Here is a 14,536-nt window from a genome sequence, read left to right on the forward strand (position 1 = left end):
ACTGTTATGAACCCAACAACGAGGACATTTCACAAGAATTCATTAATAAATCCCCATGTATTTTGGCTGATAAACTCACAACATGGCCCCCTGCGCGAGCCCCTAAACAAAAGGGGCAACAATTGACACTCGCGCTACGATATATCCATTACATCTGGTCAAAAATACTCACGCGTGGTGTGTGATGATGTTGAAGCCCGATTCTTCGAGGCTATGATGGACGCAGTGTTGTGTATAAGTTTAGTATCCGTGGAGATGGGGTGGGGGTGTGTGTGTGTGTGTGTGTGTGTGTTTTAATGATTAGGTGTTGGAGGCGCTTGTGTAGGAGTTTGGGAGGATTGGTGCCCTCCTCCCCAGTGCACACTCTCCCACACACAACGAATCCAGCGTCAGACCTGCACACTAACATTTCAGATGATCACATTTAAATTCACGATCTTTACGCAATCAGTTGTTTTCAGCGTTTTCAATTTTATGATGTTTAGTACAATTACACAGGTTAGGTAAGTTTCTTAGAGTATTTTATGTTATATAAATATAAGAATGCTCATAATATAAAGTGTAAAAAAATCTGGAAAAAAAAAACCCTAGTGTAAGGCATAATGTAAAGACATTATGTCATTATCATCACAAAATAAATAAGATGGTGTTGTATAACCTTTAAGGGGTGTATTTAACAGTTTTTCACATTTGCTAAAACACTAAACCCCATTCTCTGAAACAAATTCTGAATAGCCTAAACCAATTTATCAAATAAATCACTTTTTCTGCAAAACCTTAAACCAGTTCAGGCAGTTTAGACACTGTTTTCAGATCTCATGCACTCTTTTTGCAAAATTCTAAACACATTCTCACTTACTAACACACAATGTGCTCTGTGATGAATTGCAAAACCCTAAACACAAGAAAGCAAAAGTTAAGCACAACTGCAATACCGCTGTCATCGTTTATACACAATAATTCAAAATTCTTCACACTTGTTTCTAAATATTTAAATATACAAAATACAAGCCAGTTCAAAGTGCACAGATGGAAATTAGAGCTACTGTAATAGACCATGTTCTTGTGCATGGAATGACAGAGGCAGAACAAAGAGTTTAGCCAAATTTGAGCAGATTCTGTGGCCACCATAATCAGTTGGAAAGTTCAAAAGAAAAGAATGGGAGACTTTTTTTTTTACACTGTATTGTGGTCATTTCAGTTGTTCTTGTGTAGAACTGCAAGATTACCACACCACAAGTTTTTTTTTTTTTTTTTTTTGCTGATGTAGTTGAAGTCCTCTGTGAATGAAAATGAGTGATGGTTTCAAAAAATGTGTTTTAGCAATTCAGAAAAACTGTAACAAAACCTTACACTCAAGGAGCAGTACTACGGTGCCCGCCAGGGGACACCTTCGGTTCACTTATGTTTGTCGTGGCCACGAGATATTAATTCGTGGGAACGTAATATTATGTCGTGGGAACGTCATATTATGTCGTGGCCACGAGATCATCTTGTCGAGGTAACGACATCCTTATGTCGTGGCCACAAGATGCGATGATGAGGGAACTAGATCCATTTCTCGTGGCCAGCCACGACTTCTTATGTTGAGGAAACAACATGCATTTCTCGAGGCCACGAGTTTAATACATAAACAAACCTGCGTGACCATAGTAACCCAGGATTATCAGAGATAGGTTTATTCATATTTTATTTTTAATTAAGAAATTATTATATTAATTGTTACAGAAATTAATACAATATTAAATTATTATATTAACAATGGGCGAAGCTGTATATGCCAGTGCTGTCTGTGTGCGATGTAGACTATATAGACCTATATTAAAAAGTTTATCATGAATAAATAAAGTACATCAAATAAAATAGTCCTACAGGAAACATTTTATGCATCTCAGAGTCTTGTCCATTAACTGATCCTCCTCTTTCCCTAATATTTTTATTATTCGTTTATATTCATTATTTTCCCCTTCATTTCGATCTCCTTAACGTTCTGAATGTAGGTTCTATGACTGGGATTTTTACAGTTCAAAGGCTGAATTTAACATATACTGTATTTTATTTAGTCTAATTAATAGACAAATATAGTGTTTCAGTGAAGAGTGAATTATTCACGTAGTTTCATTTGGAAATCATTTATCGTCACACCATAAAATAGGCCTATACATGACATTCCTTCTATTAACTGATCGTCTTTTTTCCGTATTTGTATTATTATTATATCGTCATCATTATTATAATTATTATTAATTATTATAATTAGCCTATTATTGTAGGCCTATATATTTTTTATTTTCGTTTATATTCGTTTTCCCCCTTCATTTTCATCTCTTTACTTAAAGTATATGGAAATGATACTGTAAATGCTTGACATGCTATGACTGATTTTGACTGGAATGTAGTTTAAAGGTTGGATTGAACATATTTTTATTTTGTTTCATCTAATAGACTAGACTATATACTGTTCACTGACGAATGAATCATTCACGTAGTGAAACGAATATAAATGAAAATAAAAATATATACAATAATAATAATTATAATAATTATAATAATGATGACGATAATAATAATAATACAAATAAGGAAAAAAGACGATCAGTTAATAGAAGTGTGGCATGATGGATAAATAAGGATGACAGTGTTTAGAAGTGACTGGTTGGAGTGGGCTGTTTTTCTTTGACGTCATCAATTAGTGCCGTTGACTTTATAAAAGTCACTTGTGTGTATTAGAAGTGAGCGTCATACTCAGTGTCACGCAGTGTTATTTCCGGTGCTTTGGCTAGGATCGACCTCGAGTCAGTTCAGGTGGGTAATGGTTATGTATTGTATTTGATTATTTGATTTAATTGTTAGCTTTAGTGATTGCCGTTTTCTGTATTTTTGTTTATTTTGTTAGGAGGTGGCTGCCGATAGTCACTCTTGGATAGTCACTCCTGTGTTATGGTTGCTGACACGCTCTTATTCATTGCGGTTTCTCATTTCTGAGAATGATGAGAAATCTGTCTTCCCCCAGGTAGGTGCGGATGTAATTTGTTCGCTTATCATCGAGGAATGTAGCATAAGTTGCTAATTGTATTTTTGTTCTAGTTAATGTCAGTTGTGCGGTTGGCGGCTGTTGTGTCTGTGTATAGGCTGATAATTTAACATTCGGATATATTCAGGTTCCCGCAGCGACTGTTGGGTAAGTGGTTTTTTTTGTTTGTTCTGATTCTGTTTCACAAATGATTCGTTTTAATTGTGTTCTTTTTGTGTAGATCGCAGGGCGAATATCGCCGCTGTCTCGTTCTATGTGAATTTGCTACAGTTTAATTTCACTTTGGTATGTTTCTGGGCACGGTCGTGTAATTGGATCTGGGCCAAGAAGTTTCGTTTTCTCGCCATCCCTTGCCTTTAACGGATCTTATGTTTGTGTTGTGTTATTTCTTTGAGTTAGTCTTTATTAAGATTGTGTAGTTTTGATTTGATTTGTTTTTGTTAGTTCTGAATCTTTTTTTTTGTTTGTGTTTTTGTATCTTGTGTGAATTTTCTTGGTTGTTTTGTGGTGTTGCGATTTAGTGGTTTGATTCACTAAATCGCGGCAGTTATTTAATTTATATTCTGTGTTTTCTATTATTTCAAATCATTGTTGTGCCTTATTTATAGTATTTAGATTTCTTCCCCTTGTTATATTGTGATTTTGTTTGTTTAGCTAGTTTATTTTCTTTCTTTTGTGCCAAATTTGTGTAAAGATTCCTTTTGTAATTTGTGAAGAATTGTTCATTTGAAGTGTGTGTGTGTGTGTGTGTGATTTTGATTTCTTTCTAGGAGCTACCGGCCTTGAACGAGCAGGGAGACTATTCCTCCTTTAGGTGGTGGTATTTCTCACTGATTGCTATGGTCTGCTGTGTACACTGGGCTTTTTCCTATGATATATATAAGAGTCGTTCCTGCATTCTAGGCCGTGGCTCCACACCGGTTGATAGTGATTTCTGTTGAGGCAAGTCCCTTTTCTGAAGCAGATGTGTGTATGGAATTATTGCTTTTAAATGTTATATTGTCATAAAGTATTTTCTAATTTTGTTAATAATGCCTGTGTCTCCACATGTGTCTGTCACTGAGTAGAGAACTTGTGTAGAACCTTATAAATCTTTGGGTGAGACTCCCAAGGTGGCGTAGTCAGATATAAATTATATTTCCTGAGAGTGGAGTTAAAATCATTGGCCGACATCTCTTGACTCGGTTACATTCTGGCGCTGTCGGCAGGACGTACTCTTTGTTGGCAGGCTTTGTGGAGACGCTGGTATAGGTATTTTTTTTTTCCTTAAGTGGTGTTTTTGTTTGTTTGTTTGTTTGTTTTTTTGTTGTTATTGTGACTTATTTTTCCCTCTTCCATTTTTATTTTTTTTTTGTTTTGGTTGATTTGTACGTCACATAGGAACGAGACAGCGGCATATGTTAACCCTTCCTTGTGATTTTTTTGTTGTTGTCTATTTACATTTTAAGATGGAGAGTGAATTACAGGAGCTGCGGGACTTGGTGGTTCAGTTAAGAATTGAAAACAAAAGGCTGCGACAGGAACAACCTTCAGTAAGTTCCCCAGGTATGAGCCCTAATAATGTTAGCGAAGCTGCTGCAGCGGCAGCCAGACTGCCACTTGGTGGGGCTAGTGTTGCACCAGTGGATAGGTTTGTTTTTGTGCCTAGGGATCGGAAATGCCCAAAATTTAGTGGGACATTAGGTGTAGGAATTGATGAGTGGGTCGATGAAGCTCAAGCTTGTATGCGGGCTTGTTGCCTGTCTACAGCCGACCAAGCTTTCTTTCTTTTCGATCATTTAGAAGGGGAAGCTCGCGAAGAAATTAGACATCGTCCTGCTGTTGATAGAGGGGATCCAGAAAGAGTAATTGCGGTGCTTCGCGAATTATATGGTTGTTCTCTGTCATATGTAGCTTTACAAGAAGCCTTTTTCTCCCGGAGGCAGCGAGAAGGGGAGACTTTGTTAGAGTTCTCCCTTGCCTTGATGGGCCTCCAGGAGAAAGTTAAGCAACAGTCGTCAACCGCTATGCCGAACGCGTAATTATTACTGCGTGATCAATTTGTCGAATTTGTTTCCGATCCAGCATTGCATCGTGAGCTTAAGCAATTTGTGTGCCGTCAACCGCTATGTACTTTTCTAGATGTTCGCAGTGAAGTGATTCAGTGGGAGCGTGAAGGCCTGCCAGGTGGTGTAAGGCCTAGAAGCTTGTCACTTCCAATAACATATGGGCTTCAGTGCGGGGTACAAGGGAAGTCGCAAGTAGAGGTTGGGGGTCCGAGAGCGGAACTGGACGAATTAAGGGACATGTTAAAGCAACAACAAGAGCAGTTAAACCAACTCACGCAAGGGCTTGCTCGGTTGCAGGGAAATCGGTTGCGCAACCCTTCTCCTCGACGTGGTCCAGTAATTTGTAGGCAATGCCAAAAAGCAGGTCATTTTTCCAGGGATTGTGAAGGGGAACGTGTTCCCCCTCGTCCTGGGTTTTCTTCTATGGCTGCACCTACAACTGGGGGAGGACAGGTTCATTTTGCGCGGCAGTCGGAAAACTAATACCCACCGGACTGCAGAGCCACAGTTCGGTTGGGGAGTTTAAGGACTCAAAATTCTCAAAATTCTGGCAATTTGATAATACCTAGAATATCAAAATCAACTGCCGGCGGCAGATCATTTTCTTATCTAGCGCCTAAACTCTGGAACAATCTACCAAACACTGTTCGGGAGGCAGACACACTCTGTCAGTTTAAATCTAGATTAAAGACACATCTCTTTAACCTGGCTTACACATAAAACATTAACACATTCCTATAATTCAAATCCGTTAAAGGATTGTTAGGCTGCATTAATTAGGTCAACCGGAACCGAAAACACCTAACATTACATCTGATGCACTCGTTGCATCGTAAAAAGAATGGCATCTACGCTAATATTAGTCTGTTTCATTCCGAGGTCACCGTAGCCACCAGATCCAGCCTGTATCCGGATCAGATGGTCACTGCAGTCCCCCGGATCCAGTCCGCACCAGCTTAGATCATGGATCACCACCTGGAGATGACTTCAATAGCCATGGATGTCAACCAGATGAGCTCCAGAGACCGATCATCAATGAAGACCTCGCCAACCTAGATAGCCATCGGTACTACACCACAGGAACCTGATGAGTTCTCTACAATTGGACATTGGTACAAAACTGCTGGTTCCGTCTGGCCAGAGGAGAACTGGTCCCCCGACTGAGCCTGGTTTCTCCCAAGGTTTTTTTCTCCATTTCTGTCACCTGTGGAGTTTTGGTTCCTTGCCGCTGTCGCCTCTGGCTTGCTTAGTTGGGGACATTTTCCAGCGATATCGTTTAATATTTGAACTGAACTGACGATGATATCACTGAATTCATTGATGAACTGCCTTTAACTAAAATTTATTATCTTCAATAATGCGTTACTTACACACTATTGTTCTGTTTAAATACTGTGCAGTTGCTTTGACACAATCTGTATTGTTACAAGCGCTATGTAAATAAAGGTGACTTGACTCTATGTTGCATCATACTGAATCTGCACCCCAATTAATTTCGTCATGTCCACATTTTGTAGCCCTTTTTGATGGCGTTTCAACTCCTTGTTTGATAGATACCGGGTCTATGGTAACGACAATCACAGAGAGTTGGTTCCATGAGCATTTTGAACAAAATGTTAAGTCATGTCAGTGGTTACAGCTGCGGGCTGCCAATGGACTTGAGATCCCGTACTTGGGGTATGTAGAAGTAGATGTGGAGCTTTGGGGTAAGCTAGTGCCAAAGTGTGGGGTACTGGTGGTCAAGGATCCTCCTGGTGCACTGTGTACCCGAGTTCCTGGTGTCTTGGGAATGAATGTTTTGCGGCGGTGTTACCAGGAACTCTTTGGCCAGCATGGCCCTGCTTTATTTAATTTACCGTTTGTGTCAGAAGCTCCTAGTACTATGGTTCAGGCCCTACAGTATTGCTGTCAGGTTAGTACTCATCCTGCAGAGGATTATGTTGGTAAGGTTAGAGTACGTGGGCACCGGGCATGTCGTATTCCTGGTGGCACAATGAAGTTGGTACCTGCGACATGTTCTAGACAATTTGCGAATGCTACTGTACTTTTTGAGTCCCTCGAACAGGGACTGCCTGCTGGGTTATTAGCATCTTCAGCATTACTCCGGGTCAGTAATGGCACTGTTTATGTACCTGTAGTAAATGTAGGTACTTTAGATGCGGTTCTCTATCCGCACAGCATTCTGGGTACTTTGAATTCTGTGTTGGTGGTCAGTTTGCCTGCTGATGTAGTGGAGGTTAAGTCTGCCATTGCTACTGTTAATTCCCAGGTCCCTCAAGTTAATTCTGTGTGGAATCAAATTGAGGCCATGGATTTGTCCATGTTGACTGATGAGGAAGTAACTCAGGTTAAGGCACTGCTCCGGAAATACCAGTCTGTATTCTCTACCCATGAGGGAGATCTGGGGTGCACCAATTTGATTGCGCACGAAATCCCTCTTTCTGATGACGTGCCAGTTAGACAACGTTATCGTCGAGTACCCCCTTCAGAATATGAGGTTGTAAAAGCTCACATTAATCAGCTCCTCGAAGCACAGGTGATAAGGGAAAGTTCTAGTCCTTACGCATCTCCGATAGTCTTGGTTAAGAAGAAAGACGGTAGTCTGCGCAAGTGCGTAGACTACCGTCAGTTGAATTCCAAGACACGCAAGGACGCGTTTCCCTTACCTCGCATCGAGGAATCGCTGGATGCGTTGCATGGAGCCCGTTGGTTTTCAACGATGGACTTAGCCAGCGGGTACAATCAGGTCCCGGTGACAGAGGGCGATCGGTCTAAAACTGCCTTTTGCACCCCATTTGGGTTATTTGAATATAATCGAATGCCCTTTGGGCTTTGCAACGCTCCTAGTACATTCCAACGGTTGATGCAGCGTTTGTTCGGTGATCAGTAATATCAGTCGCTACTGTTATACCTCGATGATATTGAGGTATTTTCTTCATCTGTAGAGCAGCATTTGAAGCGGCTGGAGGTTGTCCTAAGTCGGCTTGAGCAGGAGGGGTTAAAGGCGAGGTTGGAGAAATGTTTCTTCTTCCAGAAAGAGGTAAGGTATCTGGGACATGTGATTTCATCTGAGGGAGTGTCCACAGACCCGAGTAAGATTGAGGCAGTGTCTCAGTGGCGTCGTCCGGAGACAGTCGGGGAGTTGCGTTCGTTTCTGGGTTTTGCAGGTTCCTACCGCCGTTTTGTGGAGGGTTTTGCAAAACTGGCGGCACCCCTTCACAGACTGGTGGCAGAGTTTGCAGACTCAAAGCCCAGAAAACGAGCCTCTCCGGGCTTTGCGACCGCCTGGACCGAACAATGTCAACAGAGCTTTGAAGGGTTAAAATCCAAACTTACTACTTCGCCGGTTCTTGCTTATGGAGACTTCTCCCGGCCATTCATCCTGGAGGTGGACGCCAGTCATGCTGGACTAGGAGCAGTCCTTTCCCAGGAGCAAGGAGGCAAGGTGCAGCCTATCGCCTATGCCAGCCGTAGCCTTCGGCCCACTGAGCGAAATATGTCCAATTATAGCTCCATGAAATTGGAGTTTTTGGCGCTCAAGTGGGCCATGACCGAGAAGTTCAGGGAGTACCTGTTAGGGCAGAGGTGCATCGTGTTCACAGATAATAATCCACTTAGCCACCTGAACTCCGCTAAACTTGGTGCTACTGAACAGCGCTGGGCTGCACAACTAGCCTCCTTTGATTTTGAGCTTAAGTACAGGTCCGGGAGAAGTAACCGAAATGCCATCCGCATTTCGGTTACTTCTCCCGGACCTGTACTTAAGCTCAAAATCAAAGGCTTGATCCAACTAAGCAGTGTGAGTTTGGGTTTGGGACCAAGGTGCCAGTAGAAGTACGACAAGGTGGGGAAGACCAGGGAGCCCCTCTAGCAACTTATGCGGCCACTCAAAGCGCTGTGATTAGGATTGGGTACCGAAACCCGGTGCCAATACGGCACCGGTACCCATATAACCGGTATGTACCGGACCGATACACAACGCGAATTTCGGTGCCTCATTTCGGTGCCACTTAAGTGTCTGAACTGTCTTTTGAAATATTTGTCTTCTGGTGCTATGACACGGATGTAAGAAGCATTGATTTGTCAACATGCATGATCGCTAGTTAAATTTAAATACTGCATTCATGGGGTGTCAGAATGATCGGAAAAATTATTTCCTGAATGAGAAAACTCACGTGAACGTCGGAAAGCTTTGATGATACAAATCCAAGACATCTGGCCATTTTCACATTTCAAATTAAAAGCACAAATCGTCGGGAAATGAAACCATCCAAGAAGCACGTGAATTCAGAACCTATCGTTACTCTTGCTCTGACTGCAGCAGGTGGTCTGTCGTTAGCTAACGTTACATTAAACACGCTTAACTTAAAATGCCAAAAACTAAATGTTCTAAAGTGTGGCTATATTTCACAAAAATGATTCAGACACCGCGACACGCAGCACATGTTTTACAACAGTTGTGTGTAAAGGGGGAAACACGTCAAACTTAATGAAACATTTGAGGGCACATGGAATAAACTTGAAAGCATAGGGATGTACCGTGTTTGACAGTTTGTGGACATCAGCTGGCTCTATCAGCAGGACGCGATTTGCTCTAGTCTATGCATCCCTGCCTCTGCTGAATTATTTGAATTCCCGTTGGGATAAAATATCCCGTGAAGCTCTCCTACGTCCTGATGTAAATCGTCTAAATGAATCAAATGATTCACGATACATGCATTTTAAGTTCTGTTCTCAATAAAATGATTCGCGATCCGATTGGAGCAATTCGAAAGAGTGAATCATTTTGCGACGCAGTGCGTACTGTATATCTATGGTGTGTAACCTACTGTGCGTTACTTTACCACAGCGGTTCCCAATTCCAGTCCTCGCGACCCACCGCTCTGCAGATTTTGTGTGTTTCACGCATCGCTTCCGACGTTTGTTCTATTCCAACGTTACTGCCCTTCGAAGTGGACATCACAGGATATTCCGCCATTATTCATTAGTTCGAAGCGAGCGTATGTGTTCCATTTGAAGGTCATTAAAGCGTGCGAGACGTAAATTTAAAATACATTTATTTACAGATGCACTTATGTCACACTTCTCTAGTAAGTTTCATCTGTGTGAAGACGCTACATGCGGTGGCGTAGCGCAAATATGTGAATGAATGTTTCAAAGTATAGTAAACAGATTTCCCCCGCTTAGGGAGCAGGGAGCAATGAACACTTTGCAGGGACCATGTCAATCGGATCGCAGTTCCTGCACGGACCTCACTTCTAATGAGCTGGTTATCTGAATCAGGTGTGTTAACTAAGAGAGACATGCAAAATGTGCAGAGCGGTGGGGCGCGAGGACTGGAATTGGGAGCCGCTGCTTTACCACACGAAGCCAGTCACCATTAACAAAGGGGTTATTATTAAAAGGAAGAAGCAACAAAAAAAAGATTAGGAGGATGATTCCTCCCGCATATACATTTGAGTGCAGTGCAAGGGAAATACCCCGAAACCCGAGCCTTAAAGGGACAGACACCCAGACCGTCACAAGTGGTTTACTAATTCATAAATAGTTTCAAATAGTTTCAAAAAGCTCTGTTTATACTTTGCTCACTTTCTCTATATAATTTATTTGTTGTCTGAAATTAAATCATTACAATTAATAGACCTAACTTACTAAACTTAATTTTTTTTAATGAAATTGTGATCACATTAGACAGTTTTTGTATTAAAAACATTTCATGACATGACACGTAACAGATTACACTAACAATTTGGTCACCCTTCCACCTATAGGAAGAGAAAAAAGATTTAGACTAGAATGGAGACAGATCTGAACACTGGGCATGCGCACATCAATCTAACGTTATTTTTATCACACTGTACAACAATAATACTGTTTTATGTATAATAGTAAGGGATAAGTGTAGACATAAAAAAAAACACAATCTTTTAGGTAGAACAATTAATTTCATTGTTAGTTTCCGGTCAGAGCTGTACCCCTTCTAGCCACAACCCTGCCCCCTGCCCTAGTCTTACCAGGACATGCAATAAGTCAGGAGAGGTGTTCTATTTTGCCAGAGAAGGCAAATATGGTAATATTTCTGCAAAAGAATTGCTGAAATTTGAAGCTGTTAAATTATTGTAGTTGGGTTAGGTGGCTTAGATTTTATTGTTGTGTTTTGTATTTACTTATATATTAATGTATACTTTAAACTTTTAATACAATTTTCATTTTAAAGAACCTTTTTTGTCCAATAAAAAGATATTCTTGTGTCATCCACCATTTTGTGGCTTTTTTAAAAAGTATCGGTTCAGGCACCGTTTTGGCACCGGTACCGTTTTAAAAGTATCGATTTGGCACCGGTATCGAATAAACCCCAAACGATACCCAACCCTAGCTGTGATGGCTTTTCCCAGCCGCTCAACAAGCGAAGTGAGGTCATTACAGAGGGCTGACCCAGTTTTTGGGGAGGTCTTGGGTTTCTGGGAGAGAAGGACATTTCCCAGTCATGAAGAGCGTGGGTTGCTCTCCAAGCCTGCTTTAGCTCTGCTTCGGCAGTGGGATAGGTTGGTGGAACGGGACGGGGTGGTGTGTCGTCATGTCCTCCGTCCTGATGGGGGAGAGGAGCTCTTTCAAGTATTACTTCCATCAGCTCTGCGGCAGGAAGTGCTAAATTTGTTGCATCAGGAGCATGGGCACCAGGGAATTGAGCGTACTTCGGAATTGGTATGGCATCGCTGTTATTGGCCTGGTATAGCACAGGAGATAGCTATGTGGTGCCGGGAATGTGAGCGATGCCAAGTAGCCAAGGATTCACAGCCTCGTGCCCGTAGTTTTATGCGCCATTTGTTGGCATCAAGGCCTAATGAAGTCTTGGCGATAGACTTCACAGTACTGGAGGCATCACGAACTGGTATAGAGAATGTATTAGTGATGACCGATGTCTTCACTAAATACAGTTTGGCGATCCCTACTCGGGACCAGAGAGCAGAGACCGTAGCAGGGGCTTTGGTGATGGAGTGGTTCTATAAATTTGGAGTGCCTGGTAGAATCCATTCAGATCAAGGGCGCAATTTTGAGTCGATCCTGATGCAGCAGTTGTGTGGTTTATATAAGGTTGAGAGGTCTCGCACTACGCCTTACCATCCGGCCGGTAATGGCCAGTGCGAGCGGTTCAACCGCACACTGCATAATCTTTTGAGTACCCTCCCGGTCACAAAGAAAAGGGATTGGGTATCTTGCCTTCCCCAGGTATTGTTCTTTTATAATACCACTTCTCACCAAGCCACTGGGGAATCACCCTTTTTCTTGATGTTCGGGCAGGAACCCAGACTCCCAGTGGATTTTCTCCTTGGAAGGGTCCAGGAGGTGGTTCCTGGGACGGTCCATGATTGGGTGGTGGAGCATCAATCTAGGCTCCAGGTTGCTTTTGAAGGGGCTCGTGGGCGGTTAAAGGAGGCTGCAGAGCGTAGGAAGACCAATTACGATCAACATGTTCGAGATGCTCCGTTGGCTGAAGGCCAGCTGGTTTATCTTAGGGATTTTAGTAAGAGAGGCCGTAATAAGATCCAAGATTTGTGGAATTCAGTGGTGCATCGCATAGTGAAGGCTCCAAAAGAGGGTGGTGCAGTTTATTCAGTTGCACCAGTAAATGAGCCAGATAAGGTAAAACATGTTCATCGTTCCTTATTAACCCTCTGGGGCCTGAGGTGTTTTGGGGCCCTGAAGAAGTTTTGACATGCCCTGACATTTGTGCTTTTATCAGTATCTTAAAAACTTATGAATGGTTAAAGTCAGATTACATTGTAATCAGCACATATTGGGCTACAATAATATGCAAGCAACATTAATGTGCATGTTTGTGTTTTTGAGAAAACTGTTTATGCGTGGTTATTGAAAATCTAAAGTTTTGAAGTCACTGAAATAAGGCCATGAAGCACATACAGGACATTTCTTTACAAGACTTTAGATAATTGGATGTCGTAGGCTAGAATTTTTTCAACCAAATGATGTGAAAATCATCTCGTTCACTCGTTCAGAGAAAACAATATATTGATTTAAATTTTAAAAAAACATGTTTTGTGATCGAAAGGGATTATTCATAGGTGTGGCAATGGCCCATGAATATTTAGCAATTCACACCTGAAAGACAAAAGGGCCCTCCCTAATGGCCCCATCAATGTCTGACTTGACTATAGGAAACAATGTGAGAAGATTCAGAGAATGGAGTTTTAGATTATTTTTATTTTATTTACTATCACTGTATAAACAAAACATACATAATGAAGGTCAAAGACACATTATTGAGCTCCCTCATCTTACCACACAGATGTGCACAGACTTTGTGGCATTTCTGAAAACTTCTTCTGAATTCTGTTCAACAAATGAAACAAATCTTACCTGCTATTTTGTGTGCCCTTAAAAAAATACAAAAAAAGTCAAAAACTTGTTTTACACTAGAATATCAGTGTAGTTGAACATCTCAAGTTTCTAGTGCTCTCAGAGGAAAACAGTTTGAAGGGACTCAAGGGAAAGAGGGCAGGATTCATCTTTTGAGCAGGTTTGAGATCACTACAAAAACAAAACAAACCAAAAATCATATCAGGATCATCTGTCAGAATACAGTCTATACTCTAGAATTTGTACTAATGTAAAAAAAAGGACATGTAATATCTAAGAAACTAATAATTATCGTTTAGCACTATATTACTAATAAACGTGATGTAAACACACATTCAGTGTAAGCACTCATATTACTTTTACACTGTTATACAATAAAATAAATAAATAAAGTATGATTCTACATTCATAAAGATATCGTCATAAATGCATCTCACAGTCATAATCACATCGTTTTTCTAGAACATTATAAATATCCTGCCATTGTAAGAGATGCAATGCAATCAAACGTACTTCATAATGTTTCATTTGATAAAGTCAGGAATTTTAGTTTGGAATAAGTCTAACTAGTAAAATGTGTACATGTTTTGTCAAAGTAAATAACAGCGAAAGCTAGTAGGAAAATGAAAGTAAAACTTACTCATGTAAATGTCTCCTCCTGCTGGGTTTGCGTCGCATCGCGTCCTTCTTAGGATTGAGGTACATATAAGTCTTATTCCTCACAGCATGTCTTCATTCAGTAACAAACTGTAACCAAGATGAACTTGAAGTCATGTTGCTTTGTTGCGGTGATGTGGGAGTTTCCTCGCGTACAGATAATCTGGTCCTTGCCTCGCTAGTAGCACATGGCTAATTTGCATGGCAAAAGATTTCGCGATAGTGGGCGCGGTCACATTAGAGATAATTAGTTGGAACTGGATAGACTAGACATCTCCTTGGTTTCATATAGATTAATTTATCACAGATTATTTGTTTTTGATAAAACTTACTTTGTTTAAAAGCATAAATCTCAAGCTTTCAGTAGATACCACTTTTATGTTTGTGTGCTAAATATTCACCGTGTTTGAATGATATA

The 14,536-nt window shown here is 41.0% G+C and overlaps 1 protein-coding gene across 1 annotated transcript in view; it reads right to left on the bottom strand.

Moving 5' to 3' along the window:
- pum2 (pumilio RNA-binding family member 2) overlaps positions 1–327 on the bottom strand; it is a 93,596-nt gene extending 93,269 nt beyond the window's left edge. The window contains 1 exon segment of the mRNA XM_073852982.1: positions 173–327. The gene's annotated coding sequence lies outside the window, so the exon portion shown is untranslated.
- Positions 328–14,536: the final 14,209 nt, after the last annotated feature.

This window comes from Garra rufa, chromosome 13, assembly GCF_049309525.1.
Source record: "Garra rufa chromosome 13, GarRuf1.0, whole genome shotgun sequence".
In the NCBI taxonomy this organism is placed as follows: Eukaryota; Metazoa; Chordata; class Actinopteri; order Cypriniformes; family Cyprinidae; genus Garra; species Garra rufa.